The following is a 27,050-nucleotide window of genomic DNA, read 5'->3' as shown; positions in this document are numbered from 1 at the left end:
CCCCGAGTCTTGAAGAAGTTGGCCCAACTGATTTAAGAGTCATTACATCACTAGGTACTCACGGAGAGGAGTAACACGTTATTGAATGAGCTAGAAGAATGCCGAACAAAGCTGGCTACTGCCACCGCCGAATTGGAAAATTTGAAGAAATCCAAGAAGGCACATGATGGTAAGTATAGAAGCAGCACGGAGATAAGGCTCCGTGAATACAACGAGGTTGCTTATTTATGCTATTTTCTCATTGGTAGGCTCGATAGATCAGCTGGAGGAGAGGCTACGAGCTGCTCAAGCAGATAAGCAACATGCCGAAGGGCAAGAAGCCGCTGGTCAACGTGTATTGACACGGACCATTACTGAGAAGAGCAAACTACAGGACGCAAATATCAAGCAGGCCGAAGAACTGAAGAATTTAAGAGCCCAATTATCAGATGCTTTGAAGGAGAACAAGAAGTTGAAAGGCGGCACATTCAGTATGCTTGTTAACCTATCTGTCAAATGATGTCCTGTTTGAATTTTTTATAATTTTGCTTCTATAAGTGTACTAACCAGACGTCCTGAAGGAGAAGTGTCCGGATTCCAAGGCGACTTGCTACAAGAGCTATCCAAGGTGCACGAGCGAGCTCGGAAAGCAATGAGAAACATGGCTAAGGCTTTATGGCCATCTGATTCTCCTCTAGGAACTATTGATGAGCTTATGAATTTATTCATGGGAGCTCATCATTGTTTGGATCTATGGAAGATATCAGCATGTCAGGAAGGTGCTCGAGAAGCCTGGGCCATGGTGAAAACACATCATACCAAGCTTGATCCGAATCAAATGGCCCAGGTCGGACCTCAGGGACTAGATGGACAAGAAATTCCTGTTAGCTTAGTGTACGACCAAGTGAAAACAGCAGCTACGTTTTCTCAACAGGATTGTAAGCTAGACAACCTATTAGAGGGTCTAGACGAAGAGGAAGTTTTTGAGTCCAAGTAGTAGTGTTTTTATCAACAAACTTAGCTCCAGCCGAATTGTAAAACGATTGACATGGCAGACTTTCCGCTTTGACCTCCAGAACCCTAGGTTTGGAGTGTTTCCGGATATTTACACCATTGGTAAACACCAAGGCATGTTCGGAAACTAGGCAGTCCGGTCATAGTTGCTTGAACAGACAAGTTGTATTCGGGGAGTTATGTTATATTACATTTGATCGTAAGAAACATCTTCCAGAGAGAATAGTTCCGTTAAGGGTTCCTTTCCCTGGGCCAGCATGCGTTGTTGCGCATACATAAACTGTGATGCGAGAAATCAAAGTACACTATATAATTTGGGGGCGTATATTGCAATGTGGGAAGTTCTTCTCTTGTCCGCCGACCGATTATTCCCTTAATAACGCTAGCTTTCGGCTTCACCCGTCCGAGGTACACATCCGAATAACCCGGCTGTAACAATCATTGAGGTGCTCCCTTTATGACCAAGCCGAACAAGCGGGAACGTAGGGCATAAGCACAGGAGCCAGGCAACCCAGTTTGGCAAAAACTTAATTCATAAAGGTGCATATTATGGTGAAGACAGGACACATATGAGTAGACAACACATATATACAGTGAGCTTTATGCTCCAAAATAATAATCATAATAAGCTTCTGTGAAAAGAAGCCCCCAGGTATCATGGGGTATATACATTTAATGATGTATATCCCTCGGGTGTGCGGTTTATTCGAACACTGGTAGAAATCGCACAAAAAATGAAAATAGAGAAAAAGGGGTGAGAGGGAGAGAAGAAAAGACGAAAAAAGTTATGCGTAGAATCTTTGGAGCCGAGCGGCATTCCATGGGTTTGGTTCCAAATGATTATCCAAAGCGTTGCGAAGGCGGTAGGCTCCCCAGTGAGAACTTCATCTATGATGAAGGGACCCTCCCATTTGGGCATGAGCTTGTCCTTTTTCTTCTCTGGTAGGCACAGGACGAGTTCGCCGACATTATAAGTCTTTGCCCGTACTTCCCTGCTTTGATATCGCCAAGCTTGCTATTGGTAAAATGCTAAACGGGCCTTTGCCACATTGCGCTCCTCCTCCAAGCCATCAAGATCGTCCTGCCGATCAAGCTCGACCTCTATCTCTTCATACATGTGCACTCGAGGTGAGTCATGAATAATGTCGCAAGGCAATAGTGCCTCGGCGCCGTACACCACGAAAAAGGGTGTGTATCTGGTCGTGCGATTGGGCGTGGTGTGCAGGCCCCAGAGTACGGAATCGAGTTCCTCAACCCAGTTCTTGTCTGATTCACGTAGGGATCGCACTAGTTTGGGTTTAATGCCGCTCATTATCAAGCCGTTAGCCCGTTCGACCTGACCTTCTGTCTAAGGGTGATATATAGAGGCATAATCGAGCTTGATGCCCAACTTATGACACCAGGTTTTCACCTCATTAGCCGTAAAGTTAGAACCGGTGTCAGTAATAATACTGTGTGGGACACCTTAACGGTGTACCACACCGGATATGAAATCTATAACTGGTCCGGCTTCGGCCATTTTGGCTGGTTTGGCTTCTATCCACTTAGTGAACTTGTCGACCATGACCAATAAATATTTCTTCTTAAGATTTCCCCCTTTAAGGGGTCCGACCATGTCAAGCCCCCAGACCGCAAAGGGCCACATAATGGGGATTGTTCGTAAGGCAGTGGGTGGCATGTGGCTTTGATTTGTGAAAACCTGACATCCAACAGATCGATGTACGAGGTCTTGTGCGTCTGCTCGGGCCATGGGCCAAAATAAATCCGTACGGAAGGCCTTACTTACAAGGGCCTGAGCTGCGGTGTGATGGCCACCAAGACCAGTGTGTATTTCGTCCAAGAGTTGCCGTCCTTCTTATTCTGAGATGCACCTTTGGAGTACTCCGGCGGTACTTTTCTTGTACAGTTCCCCCTCATGGACTTTGTAAGCCTTCGAGCATCGAACAATGTGACGGGCCTCCGTCTGATCATCAGGGAGCTCGTTTCTAGTAAGGTAGGCGAGGAAAGGTTCGGTCCATGGGAAGATTACAGCCATGATTTCGTGTGCCGATGGTGTTATCTCGGTACCCGAACCCCCGATGATATCGGAGCTGTGTTCAGAATCTGGGCGTATGGTCGGCTTTGGAATAATGTTGCCGCTACCGTCCTGCCACACTACGGATGGCTTGAAGAGCCTCTCCACGAAGGTGTTAGGTGGGACGGGGTCACGCTTAGCGCGCATGCGGGCAAGTATGTCCGCAGCTTGATTACTCTCTCGAGCCACGTGATGAAACTTGAGCCCTTCAAACCGAGTTGAAATTTTGAGTACGAGGTTACGATCAGCCACCATCTTCGAATCTTTTACGTCGAAGTCTCCATTTAACTGAGATATTGTGAGGTTTGAATCCCGGCACACTTCAAGGCGGTGTTGTATGCCCATGGAGAAGGCCATCCGGAGGCCGTGCAATAAGGCCTCGTATTCGGCTGCATTGTTAGAGTCTGTGTACAGTATTTGGAGCACATAACGGATTGAGTCTCCTGTGGGGGATGTCAAAACGACACCGGCCCCTAATCCAGCTAACATCTTAGAGCCATCGAAGTGCATCACCCAGTTGGAATACGTGCCGTATTCTTTAGGGATTTTGGCCTCTGTCCATTCGGCAACGAAGTCGGCCAACACCTGAGATTTAATAGATCGGCGTGGCTTGTAATTTATTTCAAATGGTAAGAGCTCAATGGCTCATTTGGCAATCTGGCCGGTGGCGTCCCGATTGTTTATAATATCACTAAGTGGTACTTCGGAAGCCACCGTGATGGAGCACTCTTGAAAGTAGTGTCGCAACTTGCGGGATGCCATAAAGACTGCATATGCTATCTTTTGATAATGCGGGTATCGGGATTTACATGGTGTAAGGATCGTTGATACATAATATACTGCTTTTTGAAGTGGGAATTTATGTCCCTCCTCATCTCGTTCGACGACGAGCACCGCGCTCACCACGTGGTGAGTTGCATATATGTAGAGAAACATCGGTTCACCAATGTTTGGTGCGGCCAGGATTGGGTTACTCGGTAACAGAGCCTTTATTTCTTCCAATCCGGCTGTGGCAGCATCTGTCCACACGAAGTGGTCAGTGCGGCATAGCAGGCGATATAGTGGCAGCACCTTTTCCGCTAGTCTGGAGATAAAACGGCTTAAAGCTGCCACGCACCCAGCTAATTTTTGGACCTGTTTGAGGTCCGTTGGTGTTGCCAACTGTGATAGGGCTCGGATTTTAGCAGGATTCGCCTCGATTCCTCTATTGGAGACAATGAACCCCAGCAGCTTTCCGGCTGGAACGCCGAAAATGCATTTTTCCGGATTGAGCCGTATGCCATGTGCTCGGAGGTTGTCGAATGTAAGGCATAAGTCATCCACCAATGAATCGACATGTTTGGTTTTGATTACTACGTCATCTACGTATGCCTCCATAGTTTTGCTGATCTGTTTTTCCAGGCATGTTTGAATCATGCGTTGGTAGGTTGCGTCGGTGTTCTTGAGCCCGAAAGGCATAGTATTGAAGCAGAAGGGCCCATACAGAGTGATGAATGCCGTTGCGGCTTGGTCGGATTCTTTCATCTTAATTTGATGATATCCGGACTATGCGTCAAGGAAGCACAAGGAATCATGCCCCGCAGTTGCGTCAATAATTTGGTCGATTCGAGGTAGTGGGAAGGGGTCCTTAGGGCAAGCCTTATTAAGGTCTTTGAAGTCGACACACAGGTGCCAGGATTTATCCTTCTTAGGTACCATGACCAGGTTTGCTAGCCAGTCCGGATGTTCGATTTCTCTAATAAACCCGGCTTCGAGTAGCTTGGCTAGCTCCTCCCCCGTAGCCTGTCATTTGGGTTCGGAGAATCGGTGCAGAGTTTGTTTGACTGGTTTGTATCCTTTCACTATGTTGAGACTATGCTCGGCCAGTCTTTGTGGGATATCTAGCATATCCGAAGGGTGCCAGGCAAAAATGTGTCAGTTCTCGCGCAGGAATGCGCGTAATGCGGCGTCCACCGTCATGTCCAGTTGTGCCCCAATGGAAGCTGTTTTATTGGGATCCGTCGGGTGGACATAAATTTGACTATTTCGTTTGCTGGCTTGAAAGAAGTAGATTTAGGTCTCTTATTGAGGATTACGTTGTCCCTATCTACTATGGAACATAGAGTGGTCAATTCCTTGGCCGTGAGGGCCTCAGATAATGCCTCAAGGAATTTTCTTGCCCTAAGGACTCGTTCCCACTACCTCGAATCGACCAAATTATTGACGCAACCGCGAGCCTAGAGAGGCGGTTTTGTTTTCGGCATGGAGTGTTATGTCTGGATCACTGGAGACAGTGATAATTCCAGTGGGCCCAGGCATTTTGAGCTTCATATACCCATAATGGGGTACGGCGTGGAAGCGCGTGAATGCGTCTCGCCCCAGCAAGGCATGATACCCGCTATTGAAGGGTGCCACATGGAAGAGTAACTCTTCGGACCTGTAGTTCTCTGGCGTGCCGAATACCATGTTGAGTTTGACTTTTCCTGAGCATATGGCTTCTCGACTGGGGATAATGCCGCGAAAGGTTGTGTTACTTTGCTCAATGCGACTCCTGTCCATTTGCATTTTATTGAGCGTGTCCTCGTAAATGAGGTTCAGCCCGCGGCCGCCGTCTGTAAGCACTTTAGTGAGCCGGAAGCCATCTACGATTGGGTTTAGGACCAAAGCGGCTGGTGCCCGGACTGAGCGAGCACTTGGTTCGTTATCGGTGTTGATAGTGATCATCATCTCGTTCCAAGGATTTACTGCTGCCACATGGCAGACTTCGGCGAGGTCGCGGAGCGCCCTCTTACGTTGATTATTAGAAGAAAAGGTCTCAAAGACCGTGAATACTTCAGTATCATTGTCCTCCAAAGAATAATTATCTGGAGTATAGTTAGTGAGGAGACCCTCACCGCTCTTGGCCACCTGTTGGAGTATCCAACATGCTCGAAGGCTATGCATTGGCTCGCTGTCCGGCGTCATGTGAATTTTGCAGGGTTTGTCGAGCCATTCCTCGAGGACAGTTTTATGCCCCGTAACGGGTTTAATTTTGTTGTCCACAGGATGATGATTGGGTGCTCCACGGGGGTGCATCCTCTTTGCCCGTCCGGGGGATGTTCTAGAGGCATGTGGTTCCCAGCGGGCTATCTGGGTTTTCCAAGCGCTTTCTGTCATGGAAAGGTCATGACAGATGTCCTAGCAAAAGTACTTAGTCATGGAGCCATTGCAACTAGGTAGCTTAAAGGGGTTAAAATGGATAAAGGACACGGGAGTTTATACTGGTTCGGCCCCTTGCGGTGAAGGTAAAGGCCTAATCTAGTTTGAGGTAGTATTGCTTATGTCTCGATTACCAGGGAGCAAAATCCGCTAGACCTACCTTTCGATCTGTTGTTTCTTGTCCTGACCGCCGCCGGGTTGTCCCTTTTGTATACACAGGTTGATGCCCAGCGGCTCTCAGAGTCCCGGCCGGCTCATAGACAACGTGTCTGGCTCGGTGACTATCTATTATTGCCTTACAATACAAGTCTTACATAAAGCGGTTCATTTCTACGGGCCTTAAGTCGCCCTTGGGTCTTGGGCCCTTATCTTTAACCGCCATCTTCAATATCCTCGTGGGCTTCATATGATGAACCGCCATAGGTATAACTCGGCCCCTCCTGGGCGGTTTATACCAATAGTTATATCCCCAAAATTAGGCCCCAGATTGATTTGAACTGGTTCATGTCAATCTTCAATACTTAGAAACAATCTTCCCTTCTTCATTTGTGCGAGAATTCATAACCCGCCATGACATCATCTTCCGGCTTTGTAATAACCCGCCATGACGTTACCTGCCATTAATTCACATAGTATCCAACATATCTTAACGGATCTTTACTTTAATAACCGTCCCGAGAATCAAGGCACCTGGGCAGCTGGATAACCATGTTTTGGTCTCCTTGTTTTTCACGCCACTTATTAGCCTTCTCCTTATAAATAGCCACGACCGGCCTCTTTCTCATTCTCCCCCCTTTCCATCGTCTTCCTCCTCTTGCGACTATCTGCCGCTCGAGCTCCGCCGCCGTCGCGAAGCACCTCGTCCTCCTCATCCTTGGCCGCTGCATCAACCTGTGTCGGACCAGAGTACGTCGGCGCTCCACCGTAGTTGAATCTTCCTCTGTACTTGCTTTTCCTCCAACGCCTCAGATCGCATTAGGGTTCGGCTATTCTTCGTGTTCTTCGAAGTTCTTTCTTAGTTCTTGCATCGTAGCACCCTTTGATCTAAAAATGACATAGAACTTGTGCGGTAGTAGTTTTGCCTTTGCCTTCGATACCAGCGGACCCCCTTTTCCTTGGAAAGAGATCTCATTAGAGCTTATGAACTCCACTTTACTGGTTTTTTAGGTCTTGATTTATTTCCTTTTTCTGAACTACCACTGATCCAAAATAATAATTGCAGTCTGTGAAACCTGTTTGTGCGGTACTTAGCTAAAAACCGCATCTTGATAGATCCACCTAGCCGTAGTTAAATTCAATGCTCAACAGATTGCCGTTTTGATAGACATCAAACTGCTCATGGCGGCTTATATAACCTATTGTAATTAGTCATATACCATTAGGCCCCTTTTTAAGCTGCCATTCTGAATATGTGCTGTAACACTTTCCTTCCGGCTTAAATTTGAACCGACAATTTTGTTCTTTTAGGCTTCCTTCTTCATAATGCCGCAAAAAACAACTACTTCTGTAATTGGGTTCGCTCCATCGTCACGGAGAACACCCTTCGAGACTTTGTGAAAGCCGGTTATCTGCCAGAGAAGTCTGTCATGTCTTACCATGCCCCCAAGCCGGAAGAAGAGAAACCTCAGCCAAAGGAAGGCGATGTCATTTTCTTCACTGATCAAAAGTACCGGGGCTTCTCACCGCCCGACTCTAAATTCTTTCGGGATGTTTTGCACTTCTTCAACCTTCATCCTCAACACATCGGACCCAATTCCGTGTCAAACATCTGCAATTTCCAAGTGTTCTGCAAAGTCTACCTTCAAGAGGAGCCCACTTTGGAGTTATTTGGAGAGTATTTTTATTTGAATCGCCAGAACGAATACTCCAATGGGCCTAGTTTGGAACTTGGTGGGATTTCAATCTAGCGATGAAGAGACACAATTTTTCCTTATGCACAATCGCCGAGTCATCCAAAGGACTGGAACCCGACATGGTTCTACTACCAAGATACTTCTCCGGCTGACGAGAATGGACTGCCCCGCTTTCACGCCCTGCGTCTTGAATCAAACCATCCTCTCGCTGACAAGCTGTCAGTTGCTGATTGCAAGAAACTCGCCCCTACCATTGCCAAGGTCAAGGCTCTGCTGGGGAACGGCTTAACTGGCATTGAGTTGGTGTGATGCTGGGTCGCTTGGCAGATTATCCCCTTGAGCTGCCACTCCGGCTTAATGTGCACCTACACCAGTAGCACAAAGGATCCACCGCGCCACAACTCTGAGGAATTAACTAACGACACCATCAATGAGATGACAAAATCTCTTTCAAACAAGAGCCCGGTTGATTGCTGCAAAGTGGGCCTAAGCCCTTTCTGCGAGTCTAACCCGGCACCAGAAGTAAGCCGCCAAACTAGCTATTTTGCTTTCATCTTTAATACTTTGTCTTAATTCAACTTTGATGATTTTCACAGGCTGATGACGACTTCTAGAAGAAAGAATACGACCATGAGGCTGCAAAAAGAGCTAGGAAGGCCCAGAAAGCCGTCAGGAGAGCCACCACCAAAAAGAGAGGAAAGAAGCCCAGTGCTTCTAAATTGCTTCAACTGGAAGACACCTCTGAGTCGGAGGTAGCCCTGGATTCTCTTGGCTCTTTTTTCAACCATCTTATTGACACTGACTATCATCAGGATGACACGGGAATGACTCAGGGAGCAGAAGAAGAGGTAACTATCATTTCCTCCGACTCCGAGCCTTTGCCAAGACAAAAAATCCAAAGAGTAACCTGGAAAGTAAGATTTTCACACCCCTTAGCTCATCTGGATCCTCACTTTATTTTGAAGCAATAGTAGCATGAGAGCTAGAGACAGACTCAGACGAGCAAGGATGTTGAACTCTCCTCCGGCTTACCGAACACGTCGAGAAAGCGTCGAAATGAGGTCACCCCTGACTTAAATTTTTCTTATCCTTTGGTGGGTCTCACTCGTCAACCGCTCAACTCTTCTGACTCAAATTACCAGGAAACATCTCATTCCTCTTCCGGTGACTCAATTAAATCTAATATGCCGGCTTTCAAGACTGCTCCTAGGTAACAAGAATTACTTATTCTCTCATTATGCTTTTTGATACTTATACTGACCTCTTATGACTTATGAAGAGGAAAAGCCAAGCCCACTAAGAAGGCAAGGGTGAATAAACCGGTCAAAGATCCAAAAGTTAGCGCACCGGAGCCACAAACGGCAGCACCTGAAGCTTCTATTCCTCCACCATCAGAGCCGACTCTCAATGACCAGCCAGCAACTACTGACCCGGCTATGGAGCAAACCAGTGACGATCCTTTGAATCCTAAAGCTTCCAGTCCAGTGAAGATGGCCGACCATCATGATGATGACGTGGTGATCACCGACACCAGCTTTAGAGAGCCGGGGAGGCCTACTATTCTAGCCAAGCATTCTGCCAAGGAAGAACACTTGGAGCAGCACAAGGTGCGATTTGACGTTGCCAATTACGCTCAACTGAGCATTGGTGAAATATACTCAGTCTTTGTCAGTCAAGTACATAGCAGCCGCGAGCTTGAAGTTGACATGGTGAAGCAGATGCACCAGAAATTTGAGGTATGACCTCCTCCATTCTTTAAGTTATGCATATCTTGCCAGCCCCCAAGTCTACTGCTTACGATGAATTTTGAATATGCTGTAGACTTGATCACCATGAACATGAATAATAACCTGTGAAATAATCTTTTCAAAATTTGTCTTTAAAGCTTTCGGTTTAAAATAGATATGCCTTGAATATCACTGAACTCGTAGCCCTTACTCTGTATGAATGAGCCAGTCCTTCATACTCTTGAAAGTAGTACATACTTGTGTAGTTCGCGTAAGTCGGCTTTGGCTATTTGTAGTATAAACAAATCATAAGAAAAATGAGTAATATGCATTAGCCCCCAAGTGCCAAGTACTCTTGCTCGCAAAGTGGTTGGGACTTATTCACATAAGCCGCCATATAAATGAAACCTTCAGCAGACATTAGCCCCCAAGTGCCAAGTGTTGTTGCTTGCAAAAGGCTTGGGGACTTAATATGTTGAACTAACCTTGAATAATGATTTTGATCCGGTGTATGAACAGACCACCACTGCTCAACTTCAATCAGAGATGTCTGATTTAAAGACTCGTCTGCAGCTGCAAGAGGCTGAGACCCAGTAGGCGAAATCAAAGTTTGAATTCAGTGTGTCTGAGGCAGAAAAGCTGAAAGCCGGAGTTGAGGTTGAGAAAAACACCTGGGCTCAAGAGAAGATTGCTTTGACCCAACGGTCTGAGAAAGCAGAGGCGGCTCTCCAGGAAGCGACCACTGAACTCATCAGCTTAAAATGCCAGGTGTCGCAGATGTTTTCTGCTATCTTTGGTAAGTCGCCTTACGACTGTCAATTTTGAACATCTTTCTTGATGATATGGTCTGCTCTTAACCCATCCGTGATGATTATGCAGGCCCTCGGAGCAGCAACTGATGACCCACAAGTGTAGGCGATCTATCCTAGTCCTTTCGATAAGTAAGAGTGTAGAACCCAACGAGGAGCAGAAGGAAATGACAAGCGGTTTTCAGTAAGGTATTCTCTGCAAGCACTGAAATTATCGGTAAGAGATAGTTTTGTGATAAGGTAATTCGTAACAGGTAACAAGTAACAAAAGTAAATAAGGTGCAGCAAGGTGACCCAATCCTTTTTGTATCAAAGGACAAGCCTGGAAAAATTCTTATATGAAGGAAAACGCTCCCGAGGACACATGGGAATTATCGTCAAGCTAGTTTTCATCACGCTCATATGATTCGCGTTCCTTACTTTGACAATATGATATGTGGGTGGACCGGTGCTTGGGTGCTTCCCTTCCTTGTACAAGCATCCCACTTATGATTAACTACTCTAGCAAGCATCCACAACTACAAAATAAGAATTTAGGTAAACCTAACCATAGCATGAAACATATGGATCCAAATCAGCCCCTTATGAAGCAACACATAAATTAGGGTTTAAGCTTCTGTCACTCTAGCAACCCATCATCTACTTATTACTTCCCAATGCCTTCCCCTAGGCCCAAATGATGGTGAAGTGTCATGTAGTTGACGTTCACATAACACCACTAGAGGAAAGAAAACATACATCTTATCAAAATACCGAACGAGTACCAAATTCACATGACTACTTATAGCAAGACTTCTCCCATATCCTCAGGAACAAACGTAACTACTCACAAATCATATTCATGTTCATAATCAGAGGGGTATTAATATGCATTAAGGATCTGAGCATATAATCTTCCACCGAATAAACCAACTAGCATCAACTACAAGGAGTAATCAACACTACTAGCAACCCACAGGTACCAATCTGAGGTTTTGAGACAAAGATCAGATACAAGAGATGAACTAGGGTTTGAGAGGATATGGTGCTGGTGAAGATGTTGATGGAGATTGACCCCCTCCCAATGATAGGATCGATGCACTACAAAAAAAGACACATCGGTGACATTTTGGGCCGAATGAAACTTTTTTCTGTCATACATATGACACTTCTATGACGATAATTGTGAAAAAACCCGGTATCATCATAGATGTGGTGGGCTCCTACTTCTATGACAAAAAATCATGACAGAAAATGGGCTTTTCATCCTGGGCGGGCCGGAGATGCAGCTGCATGACATTCTTTGGGCCGTCCATGACGGAAAAAACCGTGATAGAAGCGAGGGCGAGGAAAATTTCGGGGAGTTCCTGGTTAGGGTGGGCGGTCGGGGGCCGAGCAATGCACATTTCTCTCGTACACGTACGTGCGTGTGTGCGAGGTGTTGGTTCTAACTGAACCCGAGCGAGGCGTTGGGCTCTTAACTGAACCCGAGCGATTGCACTGCAGGCTACGCGTTACTGAACCCGAGCGATCGATCGATGGTTGTTAACTGAACCCGATCGAGTGATTCCTTTGCTACTGGTGCTAACTGAACCCGATCGATGCTGCCTCTCTGGATGAATAGTGAGCGTTGCGGGGGGTCGGGGTGGATGAACAGTGAGCGGTGGGTGAGGGAGTCTTGGATAAGGGGGTATCCGGACAGCCGGACTATACAAGCGTCAAGATACAAGACTCAAGACTTCGGCTCGTGTCTGGATGGTACTCTCCTTTGCATGGAATACAAGCTTGGCAATCCGGATATTATGTTTCCTTCCTTGTAACCGACTCCATGTAAACCCTAGCTCTCCGGTGTCTATATAAACCGGAGAGCATGGTCCTTAGAAGGCCGATCACACTTACAATCATACCATCATAGGCTAGCTCTTAGGGTTTAGCCTCTACGATCTCGTGGTAGATCTACTCTTGTATTCCATGTATCTTCAATATTAATCAAACAGGAAGTAGGGTTTTACCTCCATCGAGAGGGCCCGAACTAAACATTGTGTCCCTCGCTTCCTGTTACCATCAGCCTAAGACGCACAGATCGGGACCCCCTACCCGAGATCCGCCGGTTTTGACACTGACAGTGGGGGTGGATGTAGGACCCCATGGCGTTGCCTCTGGATGAACAGGACGACCCCGTGGAGGGCTGGATGAACAGTAGATGGTGGAGGGGTGCCCATGGAGGGGTGGCTGAACAGTAGCTAGTGGAGTAGTGCACGGTGGAGGCTGGATGAACAGGAGCCCGTGGAGGCTGGAGGAGGTCGACGGTTGCCCGTGGAGGCTGGAGGAGGTCGACGGTGGAGATGAATAGAATCCCGTGGAGTCTCGTTTTGCAGTACGCCACACCCCTCCCGAAGAACAGGACCCCCATTTCGATCGTAGCGCTCCAACACAAGTCCGTTTTGTCCGTTTTGCGGTATGCCACACCCCTCCCGATCAACAGGACCCCCGTTTCAACCATAGCGCTCCAACACAAGTCCGTTTCGTCCATTTTGCGGTACGCCACACCCCTCCCGATCAATAGGACCCCCGTTTCAACCGTAGGAGGTCCGTTTCCTCCGTTTTGCGGTACGCCAGAATCTCCCGATGAACAGGATCCTGTTTCGAACGTGGTCGGTCGAACACAGGCCGTTTCCTCCGTTCTGCAGTACGCCGGGCCTCGTTTCCATCGCCTATTCCGTACAAGTCCTCCCAATGAACACGACGACGCATTCCATTTCGACCCAGCCGGTTGGCTCCCACGCCTTCCGTTGCCTCCCGATGAACACGATGCATTCCGTTGTCTCCCGATGAACACGACACATTTCGTTGCCTCCCCATGAACACGACGACGACGCTGTTTCTCCGTTCCGACCCAGCCATGTACACAAGCCATGGTCGTATGAATGCGCGAGTAGGCATTCGAGACCCCACCCGTATGTACGTACGTTGCCATATTTTCTTTATCGCACCCTGGCCGTTGTACGTACGTGTACATGCTACATGCACGCCTCTACTACGACACGTGTGCGCCTCTACTACGGCACGTGCGCGCCTCTACAACCACCAGTATATACGTATATGTTCGCCACCAGAATGACAACGCTACATACGCTTCGACCAGTGGGTCCCGACTGTCAGGCACTTTCTTGCGTGCGAAGATGTAGCTGGTGGGTCCCAGCAGTCAGGGGGGCGAATCGTTTTTTTTTTTCGAACGCACTTCCTTGCGTGTGAAGATGTAGCTGGTGGGTCGGAGCAGTTAGGGGGCAAATTGTTTTTTACACGGACGCACTTCCTTGCGTGCGAAGATGTAGCTGGTGGGTCCCAATAGTCAGGGGAGCGAATCGTGTTTTTTGCCCGGACGCACTTCCTTGCGTGCGAAGGTGTAGCTGGGGTTCCCAGCAGTCAGGGGGATTTTTTTGTGAAATGCGGTGGCCCGTCCGGTGGGTCCCTGCTGTCAGGTGGAGGAATAATATTTTGTGCGTAATAAGGAGGCACTTCCTTGCTGCGGCCGTGGACCCAGCTGTCAGCCTCTCCACGTACAGTCCATGTTCGATGGAAGTCGTTCCTTGACCACGTTGACCACGGCGCGCCGAGAGCACCAGGGCGGTGGACGATGGCGAGGCCTAGGAAGGGGACGACGGGGAGCCGGGGAAGACGCGGCAGTGGAAGCCCGCGCGGAGAGGAGTACGAGGGTTCACTGGTTCGGCTGCGGTGTGAGGCTGCCGTCGCCGCAGGGCCTGGCCAACGGTGGGAATAGTAGGGGGCGATGAAGCCTCTGTGGCAGCACGTCCGGCCACGGGAGGCAGGAGCATGCGGCATGACCGGCGCTGCTCTAGGCGGCTGGAGCAAGAAGACCAGAGGTTGAAGAAGCACTACGTCCGTTGGATGGACATCGTACGGTCACCGGAGCTAGAATCATTCATATTGACTAGAGTTGACAAAGGCCCCCATCCCAGTCAACTTAGTAGGCCCACAAGTCAGCCTCCCGCCATGGTGGGTCCCAGCTAGCAGGGGGGTATTCATTTTTTTGTGTGTAATAAGGAGGCACTTCCAGTGGGTCCGAGCTGACAGCGGGGGGCACGTTTTTTTCGCAAAATACGGTGGCCCGTCTGGTGGGTCCCAGCAGTCAGGGGGGAAACGTTTTTTCGCAAAATAAGGTGGCCCGTCCGGTGGGTCCCTGCTGTCAGGTGAAGGAATAATTATTTGCGCGTAATAAGGAGGCACTTCCTTGTGGCCGCCTGGACCCAGCTGTCAGCTTCTCCACGTACAGTACTCTTCCGATGGAAGTTGGTCGTCGACCACGGTGACCACGCCGCGCCGAGAGCACCTGGGCGGCAGACGACGGCGAGGCCTAGGAAGGGGATGACGTGGAGCCGGGGAAGATGCAGCTGCGGAAGCCCGCGCGGAGAGGAGTACGAGGGTTCACTGGTTCGGCTGCGGTGTGAGGCTGTCGTCGCCGCAGAATAACAGGGGGTGTGGGTGAGTAGAGGGATGTCCTGGCCAGCGGTGGGAGTAGTGCGGGGCGGTGAGGCCTCCACGGCATCACCACCGGCCACGGGAGGCAGGAGCACGCGGCACGACCGATGCTGCTTTGGGCGGCTGGAGCAAGAAGACCAGAGGTTGCAGAAGCACTACGGCCGTTGGATGGACATCCTACAATCACTGCACCTAGAATCGTTTATATTGACTAAGTTGACAAAGCCCTTGGTACGCGTCAACTTAGTAGACCCACAGCTCGGATTTTGCAGAGAACATATAGCCCATTTGCGATTTGTAAGAATGTACAACCCATTTTTTATTTCTAATGGAATTTACGACAGCCCATTTACAGTTTGTTAAAAGTACAACCCAACTTCTAGCTAGGATAACGATTAATAATTTCAAACAACCGCTCAAATCAGAATTCAAAAAAAATTCCCACATTTTGATGGGATACGAAATATTATTATCCGAAATTTCTAGTCAGGTTAAATATAATTTCAAAATAAAGTTGTATTACGTTAAAATCCAACGAAATATTGCGCGCGCAACAAGTAATGAAATTAATATTTTCAAATTCCAAAAATAATATATTTTTTATACTAATTACGCATTTGGTCCATAGTTACTTCCCAGTTATTATAATTACATCCCATTTATTATTTCTTAAAGTCCATTTTCTTGTTAAGCCTAATGCATACCTCCTAGGAAAGTTTGTAACCCAGCGTGGCGGAGAATAACAAGTTGACCCGGATATTGTGTACAACTGTCGGCCCAGTTGCATTGCTGTTGTTGAAAAAAAGGCCTGTGTAGTACAATACAACCTAACATGGCTAGTCAGCCCACATTCAGCGATGCCGGAAAGGCCCCGACAAGGCTTCTGTACAACCTTTTGAAGTCACTGAGCTCAATTAATAACTTAAGAAAAAAGTTAGATTACAGTGGAACCTAATTAAAAGCTGTCACGAGCAAATAAATAATTCAATGGGTCCCACTTGTGCGTGTGTGTGTGTGTGCGCGAGAGAGAGAGAGAGAGAGGCCCATCGGTCAATGCTCGTAAATACATCTTTCAGCCATATGCATTGCTGATGCTCAATAAAAACTTATATAGTTGACACAATCATATAGAATATCATAGCACACTGAACTTGCATACAAAAATTTCACGCAGGCAGCAAAATCAGGATGGAAGCAGTGGATCGCTACGGGTAGGGCTATGTTGAAACCAACGAAGTCGTACATAACGGTTCATTGTCTTTATCAATGATGGGGAAATATCATGAATGTTGTGCAAAGAAAATAGACAAACAACACAATAAGTTCTGCTAGCACATTAAGTTGACGTACAACCCTTTCTAAAAAAAGTTCAGGTACAAAATTAGAACAGGTCGCAATTAAATGTACTGGCATATCAGTGCTTCACACCCATAGCTCGGATTTAACTAGTATGTGACAAGATTCACTTGTTACCTCAAATTAGAGCACATCCAGGCAGCCGACCCTGCCTCTTCTCCCAAAGAAGCAGTGTCCTCCGCCGCGTGATGGAGTATACCATGTGCCATCCATCATTCCAAGCAACACGGGGAAAGTCTAACATTGACTCCTGTAATGGACGTCGTCGACGGACCCTGGCACCAGCGGCGGCGGCAGGACTTCGATTGATGGTTGACCACTTCTTCGACATGCACAAACACTTGATACAGGTACATCCCTAACATGGTCCGCGGCGGCCTTGGTGGCGACGAATAGTACAACCCGGGTTCCTGCACCGGTATCTCAACACCAATCACCTTCGGTATGGTGGACGGCTTCTTCATCCATGCCATAACCGTCAGAGCCCAGCTGTCTGGAGGAACAAACATACTTACGAGCTCACCTCCAAGGTCGTTGCTAAGCTCGTTCATGGACTCACTGTTCCAAGCACGTCGAGGCATGCCGTGGAAGCTAAGCTTTGTTAAAAACTCAAGCTCAGAGGGTACCGAGCCCCATCCTGGGTGCACCGATCAAAGCTCACCAGTGCACCATTGCAGAACAAACGCCCATAAGATTCAAACACACGACTGCAGTCGAAAGTTGTCCAGAACCTGACGAAGAAATTAGCCGGTGGCGGACAGACTTCGATGAGCAAGTCACTTATTTGGATGACATGCGCAATGCCAAGAGCTTTGACAAGGTCGTCCGGCGAGATGGGAGGCTGGTCGCCGTTGATGGTTACCATCAGCACTTTGCCGGCAAACTGGTCGTCAAGCGCCGCCATGCCACTGTTGAGCGACAGCATGCAGCGACCGAAGGCAGGACGGACCTCGGGATCTCTGGCTCGGAGATCTGCGTTTACCGGTGACATGATAGTGCGCTTGAGTACAGGGAGTATAGGAGGGGGATTTGGGGGAACAGGAGTAGGAATCGAGATTCTAGAGGTGGGGGAGGGGCGGGAGACTGGGGATGAAAAGGTAGCATGAATTTCAAGCACACGCCAATATGCTCTTGGCGCGCAAGCGCACGAAAACACCGGTGGCACCCACATGTCGGCCTAAGAGTCCTTATTCTTTCTTTTTTGGAGAGCCCGTCCTTTTTTTCAGGATCTTTTGAGAGCCCGGCCTGAGAGTCATAATGACCTATTTGGCATTGCGTTACTACTCAGCCCATATTCAATGATACCTCACTGGCCCAAACAAGTGTACATCATCGAAAGGACACTGAGCTCAAATTATATAAATTGAAAAAGGAGATATACTCTGAACACTGGAAATGGTGATGCCCTCATTTAGCCCACCAGTAGTTCGAGACAATAAACAGTTCGAAACAACGATATACAACATTCAAACACTGACTAGTGACTACTACTGACATAAACAACAAGACATGATAGTTCATAAGAAGTATTGCTACACCACCAAAACGCACCCATCTGCAGTGCTCAGACTCTCGTGATCCAGATGAGAATGACATTCTAAACAGAAGCAAATATTACATAGTAAGAGTGACATAGACGAGGATGACCAAATGACAAGGAATATGCATAACAAAAGAAAGAACTACCCATCCAGAACCAGCAGCAAAGACAACAAATTCATTCAAAGAGATGATCCAACACCATCATAATTTGCAGCCCCGCTTCAGTGACTAGTGATCTGGAGACACCAGTACTCCACCCTTTCGATGCAATAACCCAATTACCTATCAACCTGAAGGCTTGAACCACATCACTGCCTGTCGTAATTGAGACATCCAAGGATCAAAGTTAATCCGGATGCCTTTGTCATTCTCACCTTCTTTTGGCTGCAGGCTGTGTTGTTGACAATCAGGGGAGTTTGCTCCCGAACTCCTAGGGCTGGCCGTGTAGACACAATTTTCCATAGCAAACAGAGCCTCTCTGCCAGCAAGGTCCTTGCCAATGGTGATCTCCTGGTTAATTGGATAATTGAGTCCGAGAAACACAGAGTGTGAACCAAGGCTGTTTACCCGCCGCCAACTAAAAAATCTTTAAGGCCCCAACAAGCTGGTATCCTGCTCATAGACATAACCACCACTGTCCGGATACTCACGTATTACACGGTGCTTGTATACAGTGGGTTTTTGCAATATAACTTTTCCGGCTCATGTGTCCGAATGATCATCAGTCTTTTGTCGTTGTCTGATCGAGCGAGGAACCAGCTGTGCTTCCCTGTTTTTGGCAAAGGTGGTGTGATTGCAAAGGGCAGTAACTATAGGGACCCTGCATCATATCAAAAAGGACATGCATTGTTAATGTAAGATCAGCATTGTTCAGAGTATGAGTAGGATAATGCAAGAAACAACATTGATATGTCCCTATTGGAACTAGGAGGAAAATACAGGGAAATATATACTGGGTTCGAAAATATAGAAGTGCCATGCATGGTTATACTCATGTTATCTCGCAATTGATTCGTCACAGGAAACTACCATGTCATGCATGTTATGTAATCATGTTCTGTCCTCACAAACAAATTCTTCAAGGTAACTAACAGACCATGCATTGTTATATACTCATGTTCTGTGGGAAATTTTTTTGTGAGGATATTATTCTAGCCATTGATTGCTGAAGGGCGAATATACGTATGTACACATGGTAAGCATTGCAGGATTTCACTACTTCTAAATATAGAGTTCTCCATATGCACATTTACTTCCCTAATGTAAGGTTAGATGAAACCAATAGTATGGTGCATGTTTATACATCATGAAAATGAGGAAACTAACATGGCCATTGATACACACTCATATTTAGTAGTAGTATATAGATTACTGTAAAATAAGGATAATATCCATATAGTCCTAACCGTTTGATTATTCAGGGTACAAATTGGCTGTAATGACATGGTCACAATCGCATGAATTAAGTCATTCCAAATATAGCTGATTTACGGCGTCTCTAATACATTGCCATAGTTCAACTCAAATTCTGCTCAAACAGGGATATGCCAATCATCACAAAAAGTTCAAACAGTGTCATGGCGTCATCATTAACATGAGACGGAAACAACTTACACGCACCGTCCCAGCAATACGTGGTGCCATCTGCTTTGTCGATCGCGTAGATGATGCCATTGTGTTCAATAGCATCATAGAAGTGTGTATCAGCTTTGACGATGATCCATTGCGAGCTGAGTTGTCTCTAGCTAAAGAAGGCACGGGCGTAAAGATAGGCGAGTCCACGGTCGAACAAGGCAATTAGCTCGAAGTCTGCGTAATTCGCATGTCGTGTGGGCACTTGGAAGATTGCAATCTTCTGCAAAACATGGTCCATCCAACTGACGTGGTAATCTAGATGACTTGGACCGCGATGGTAATACTCTATATAATCCAACGGAGGAAGGATAATCTCATGGGAGGTCTGGAAGTTCACGAGCACCAACTTTTTACCTTCTTCTCTGAAGGCAGCCATCCAGTGGGAGTTCATGCCGACCCAGTACATACATGCCATGAAGTTTCGGGCGATGGTGATTGGATCGATGTCGAGGGAAATGATGTACAGCGACCCACTACATACCTGCAAAGAAGTTTTGGCTAATGGGGATCGGATTGAAGTCGAGGGGCATCATGTACGCCTCCGTATCATGGCGAGCTAATCTCGCAAGACCAGATAGCAGCAAGCAGGGTATCTTGAAAAGCTTAGGCCTCGCTTCGACGATGGCCGTGTGCATGTCCCTCGAGCATCCAGCCAGTCGCAGCGTGCTCAACATATCCATACATGAACAACGGATGTCGAGGATGTCGCTGGGGAGATTGCTCCAATCGCGGCTCATATGGATGCTGCGCGGTTCGCATTTAGCCATGGTGGAGTTTGGAAGGTGGGTTTTTTTGGGGGCTTGATTTACGGGGGAGAAGGCTGTCGGTGCTGGAGCGGCTAGCGAGGGAATAGTAGTACTGGGGGCGGCGAGTGAGGCGACGGTACACGGGGGCACAGTGAGATGCGGACCGAGACAGAGAAGGAGATGGAGATGGAGTGGTGCTATGGGAGGGGAGAGGGAGACGAGGCGAGGCGCCAATATGTTCTACATTAGCGGTGGCAAACTGCACAGTGCACAGGGTGAGGCTGACTTTGGTAACCCGAACACACCGCCTCGCCTAGACTAGTGTCAGGCGCAGGGTGTTGTCACTTCACTGCGAGGACCAGATGAATAGTATTTTGACCATCAAGTGTACCACAGTTGTACTACTACTACTACTGGTAGGAACATGAGTACTCCAGTATTGTATAGCGGAAATAGGTCTCCCGTGCTAGCATGCATGTTCACTTCATCATTCAGGTATCATCCATATTGCGAGCAGAACCAAATTCTCATGCGTGCCCAATCAACGCCCTGCCGCGATGCATGTAGTGGTCGTTCTGGTGCATCAAGGACAGCATGTTCTGGTGCATCAAGGATGGCATGCAGATCGTTCCACACTTGAGAAGAGGAAAAATGGAAAGGTAGAACGCGGCAGTAGAGGAAGAGAACGCTGGCTAACGAGGCTGGGAGGGGATCGAGCAGGAAGTTAATGCTCCATGCCTAAAGGTTTTGGGAAAACTTGATTTTCATAAGGTGACTTATACTCACCTAAATGGAGGGAGTATTCCTTAACCAGAGAATGTTGTGTCTCCCACTCACGCACTCAAAAAAAAAGCTACGACACATTTTTTTATCTATTTGCATAGGTCCCACCTATCAGGAAGGATGGGCACGTACACGAACAGGTACGACTCATCAGTCTACCCGCATAGCCTTGTCTTTTAGCCTACCTAGCCGTCCAATCAACTGCCTGCACGCCACTTCTCCCATTTACTTCTCCATCGGGAACTGATTCTCCTCGGCTTCTTCACCTCCCCTTTGTCTTCATTTGCATCCAAACCCCGCTGCGTTCACATTGTTTTAACCTCTTTAAATAATCATCTACTCCTTCAGTTAGACTAGCCATCTAATCCTAATTCTCCAAACCATAGCCCTTCGTTCTAGCGGTTCCAAATGGCGAAAGAGATCGAGATGCAGGTTTTTAGCGTCCAACATGTCCTCGTCGACGGCTCGATGCGCATAGTTGCCACCGTCACCGTACACCCAAGGGTTGTTTGGCAGTGGATCAACAATGTATCCAACTCCCTCGAAAAGGTAGAGACGAGGGTCGTCGGTCTCGACGCAGAGTACATGGAGCATGCCCCAGGGAAGATCCAGCGCGCTGCTGTCCTTCAGTTGTGCCTCGAAGATGATGTTTTGGTGCACCACATCATACACTCACCCTCCATACCAAGTGAGCTTCATGATTTCTTGTCTCGGGAGGACGTATACTTCTGTGGGGCAGACATCGAAGGGCACAAACAGAAGCTGGAGCCGTACAACCTTGGTTTGAAAAGCATCGCTGACCTACAAACCAGAATCAAAATTCATGTAGAAGATTGTGATAAACAGACACCATCCCTATTCGATGTAGCAAATTTTGAGCTCGGTACAAATCTTCAGAAGGGTGACGAGACAGTGGCATTAAGGTCGTCTGGATGGGATAATTATCCCTTGACGTACGAGTGGATAAAATATGCCTTCCTCGATGCCCGTGTGAGTTTCGAGATAGCTGCAAGGTCGAAAGAGCTTGTTGCGAAGCCGTCTCCCACATAGAATGAGAACAAGAAGAAGAAGAAGAAGAAGAAGAAGAAGAAGAAGAAGAAGAAAAGGCTGCACCAGCAGGAGGGCATTATGGATGGATGAACTATTTCCTCTCTTGTAAAAAAAATTATTCCCTCTCGGTGTATATTGATATAGATGGACTATTTCGATGGTGTGCATGTCTTTGGAACAGAGTAGTAGCATGGGTCCGCTTGAGTATAAGGAACTATTTATCCGCATATATAGCCTTCTCGGCTACTCCTTCCAGTGATCGTTATGCAGTGCATGTGTCCGTAGACATGACAACTTGTCCATGGAAGTTCAACTACGGCGACCATCATGTTTCATCTCGCAATTCCCACGGCGCCTCTCCAACCCACGGCACCACGTCCCCCGATGTGCGCCTCACCCCTCTCGGCCGCACCGCCCCTCTGCCTTTATGTGCATGACATGTGGGCCACCTAAAATGCAGTGAGCATCAAGTTTCTACCACAGCCACACGCGATTCCCACGACGCCGCTCGAACCCATGACACCACACATCCCCGACCTGCGGCTCACCCCTCTTGGCCCCACTGCCCCTCTGCCTTCGGGAGCATTACATGTGGACCAGTCACCTATCAGGTCCACATGTTATTGACTCAGAGGTAGGTGTAGTAAGGCGATGAAGCTCAGTCCCGACGGCCCTGAGAGGGAAATGTAACTCCTGCGCCAGGGCTTGTGGTGCTACCGCTGCACGAACTCGTGCCAAACTCGAGATTTGTTTCTTTATTATACATGCACGCAACGATTTAATGGACATTGTAATCTCAACATGTGATGGGGAGCTCTAAATTCTAATTTGAAACTTATAAAACTAAAAGATTCAAAACAAATAAACTGGGAGAGAGGGAGTATATCGTAGGATGTGTCCCATACAAAATAAGTCCCCTGGTTTTTCACCGCGAAGATGCGGTTAGAAAGGAGCACAACGTATTCATACTCGTACAACAACAAATCGGCCGCAGACAGCATGGTCCGCCTTTGACCGCCATGTGCAAGGTTTGTGCTATCTTATTCAATCTCACCGTGGTTCCGTCGTACCAATTCATGTGGTGGCCCGTTGCATGGCTGATCCCAATGTTGGACAAAGGTTCTACGGGAACGGTGTCACCATTGTAAATGTTGTGCAAATTGATGTTGGTACCCTCCCGTACATATGCAAGCCAATCTCCACTCGCACTGAGCCTAACCTGTGAAATAGTGGGCAGGAGGAGAATTAGGAAATGGACACCGAAGTAGTCTTTAGAATGCATTTACTACGTGATCAAACTCATCTTACCTTCTCATCGGAGGAAATCCGAGTGCCCCTCAATATCGGCATCTCAAGGGGAGTCAACTTGCAACTACGGCCACGCCGCGCTGGAGAGACCCCCAAGGAAACATCCTCATGCGTTCCACGGAACATCAAGATGCATTTGTATGAGTAGTTTATCTTGTGAGAGAAAAGGATGAACGAGGGAAGGCCTCTAGAGATAGAGATGGACACTACTAATACCAATGTGCTGGCCCGTGCGTTGCAATGGATCCAAAGTAGTAGAATAATACTTGTTCACGTGCTTGAAATATAAACACTCTAGTTTTGATATACATGTGTCAGCAGACATGACAGCTTGTCCATGGAAGTTGAACCACAACGACCATCACGTTTCTTGTTTCTACCACTGCCACACCCACACGCGATTCCCAAGACGCCGCTCCAACCCACGGCACGACGTCCCCCGACGTGGACATGGATCCTATGACGTGGCTATCACGACCTTGCCCTGCCTTTCCTTCGCTGACAGGTGGGACCCACGCTTATGGGTCCCACATGTCAGTGACAGAATGGTAGGATTGTTCGCGTCAGGTGATCCTCATCCCGCCGACGTGCCCCTCATCCCTCTCGGCCCCACCGCTCCTCTGCCTTTGTGTGCATGACATGCGAGCCAGCTGAACTGCAGCGACCATCAACTTTCTACCACAGACACACCTGATTGGACGCGGTTTGCCTGCTCCGCTGCTGTGCTCCGATCCATACTCCCGCACCATCAAATTTTCATCCAGCGACTGTGACACATTTCGTCCCGGGCATCAATCCTCAGCTGGAGTACTTATGTACTACATGTAGTACCCGCTGGTGTGGCCATCTACGCCTCATAACGCCCCGACGCCCAGTGATAACCCACAAGTGTAGGGGATCGCAACAATTTTCGATAAGTAAGAGTGTCGAACCCAACGAGGAGCTAAAGGTAGAATAATTATTCCCTCAAGTTCTATCGACCACCGATACAACTCTACACACGCTTGACGTTCGCTTTACCTAGAACAAGTATGGAACTAGAAGTACTTTGTAGGTGTTGTTGGATAAGTTTGCAAGATAATAAAGAGCATGTAAATAAAAGCTAGGGGCTGTTTAGATAAAGAAGTAATAAAGTAAATATAGCGAGTGTAGAAAAGTGGTGGTAGGAGTTGTGCAATTGTCCCTAAGCAATTGACTGTGTTACTAGACCGGTAATCACTATTGCAATTCTATTTGAGGGAGAGGCATAAGCTAACATACTTTCTCTACTTGGATCATATGCACTTATGATTGGAACTCTAGCAAGCATCCGCAACTACTAAAGATTCACTAAGGTAAAACCCAACCATAGTATTAAAGCATCAAGTCCCCTTTTATCCCATACGAAAACAACCTACTTACTCGGGTCTGTGCTTCTGTCACTCACGCCACCCACCATAAGCAAATCATGAACATATTGCAAACCCTACAGCGGGAATCCCTCACGCTTGCGTGACACGAAGGGCAGAATAGGATAGCACAATAATAAAACATGCAACTCAAACCAATCATAGCAATTCATCAATCACCGATAGGACAACGAAAATCTACTCAGACATCATAGGATGGCAACACATCATTGGAAAATAATATGAAGCATAAAGCACCATGTTCAAGTAGAGGGTATAGAGGGATGCGGGAGAGTGGACCGCTGAATATAGATGGGGGAAGGTGATGGAGATGTTGGTGAAGACGGCGGAGGTGTTGGTGTAGATCACGGTGATGATGATGGCCCCCGGCGGCGCTCCGGCGCCATCGGAAGCAAGGGGGAGAGAGCCCCCCTTCTTCTTCTTCTTCCTTGACCTTCTCCCTAGATGGGAGAAGGGTTTCCCCTCTGGTCCTTGGCTCCCATGGCTTGGGAGGGGCGAGAGCCCCTCCGACATTGGATCTATCTCTCTGTTTCTGCGTTCTCCGATTCTACCCCTTCACCGTTTCTTTAATATCCAAAGATCCGTAACTCCGATTGGGGTGAATCTTTCGCCCAGATTTTTCTCATAAAATTAGCTTTCTTGCCGCAAAAGAAGGGCATCAACCGCCTTACGAGTTGCCCACGAGAGTGCCAGGCACGCCCAGGGGGTGTGGACGTTCCCCCCTATCTCGTGGCCACCTCGGACACCGTTTCGCGTTGATTTTTCCTCCGGAAAATCCCAAATATTCCAAAATAATTCTCCGTCCGTTTTTATCCCGTTTGGACTCCGTTTGATATTGGTTTTCTGTGAAACGTAAAACATGCAACAAACAGGAACTGGCACTGGGCACTGGATCAATATGTTAGTCCCAAAAATAGTATAAAAAGTTGTCAAAAGTATATGAAAGTTGAAGAATATTGGCATGGAACAATCAAAAATTATAGATGCGATGGAGACATATCACCCAACTATGGCACCCTCGCCATGGCCACGCCACCACCGACCGGTTCATCTCGAACGAGTGAGTCGTGGACCATGCCACCACCATGAGAATGACATGTGGGCCAGCCGCATTTAAGGTCTGCATGTCATTGACTCATAGGCCGGGCACTAAGCCACTGAAGTTCGGTCCCGTGGGCCCCGAGATGGAAATGTAACTCCTGCTGCTCCTTGTGGTGATCCCGTAGTACGAGCTCGTACCAAAACTAGAATTTGTTTCTTACTACTACCAACTAGTACTAGTAAGGTACACGTGCATTGCACGCATGAGATTCTGGTGGTTTGTGCATTATGCTTCTACATGTGGAGTTTTCTGGATTCTAACATGTGGCAAAATCTGGTGGAATGTAAGGTTAGGCAAAGTTTGATTCACTTAGGTGAGTGTTTGGTTCAATCGACACCTTAGGCAAGCCAAACTAAGGCCCCACATGACATACACACAAAAAATGTGGCAAGATTCCCTTAGGCTTGCCAACTTGTGGCTCTCATTTTGAAGAACTAATAACTTTGCCTAAGCTTAATTGTGGCAAAGTTAGTCATGAATTAAGTTCAACCATGGAGTCTTCTAGATTATACATGTGGCAGAATCTGGTGGATGATATCCAACGGCCAGTAGTGCTCGGATTTGCCATCTTTGTACCGTCGGATTGGCTTCATCCAACGACCAACTTTCAAAGTTTTTCACACAGTATATACGGGGTATATATATATAGATGTGCCGGTCTGTTGCAATGGATCCAAAGTATATCTATTTAGTGGAGTGCACTCTAAACACATAAGCTTCATGAGTGCCCCCCACATCATATTATTCATACTATGTTGATTGAAAAAAAGATAAATCACCCAAAACAAGATCTTCCCGTTTTTTGTTGCTACGATGTTGTGCCGTGCACGTACCTACTAGTTGTATAGTGGTAGTACTAGTAATATAGTATTAGGAGTACAAACTTGGTACTAGTAGGAGTAGTACTAGTACGGAATGCTCCTGCTCTATCAACGAGCCCCATCTGACACCAAATTTCTGGGCTTCCGTGCTACAGCTAGATCTTCCCCTCGTTTCTGTTTTCCAAC

Source organism: Triticum aestivum, chromosome 2B (assembly GCF_018294505.1).
Source record: "Triticum aestivum cultivar Chinese Spring chromosome 2B, IWGSC CS RefSeq v2.1, whole genome shotgun sequence".
Lineage (NCBI taxonomy): Eukaryota > Viridiplantae > Streptophyta > Magnoliopsida > Poales > Poaceae > Triticum > Triticum aestivum.
Note: the sequence above shows the minus strand (reverse complement) of the source record.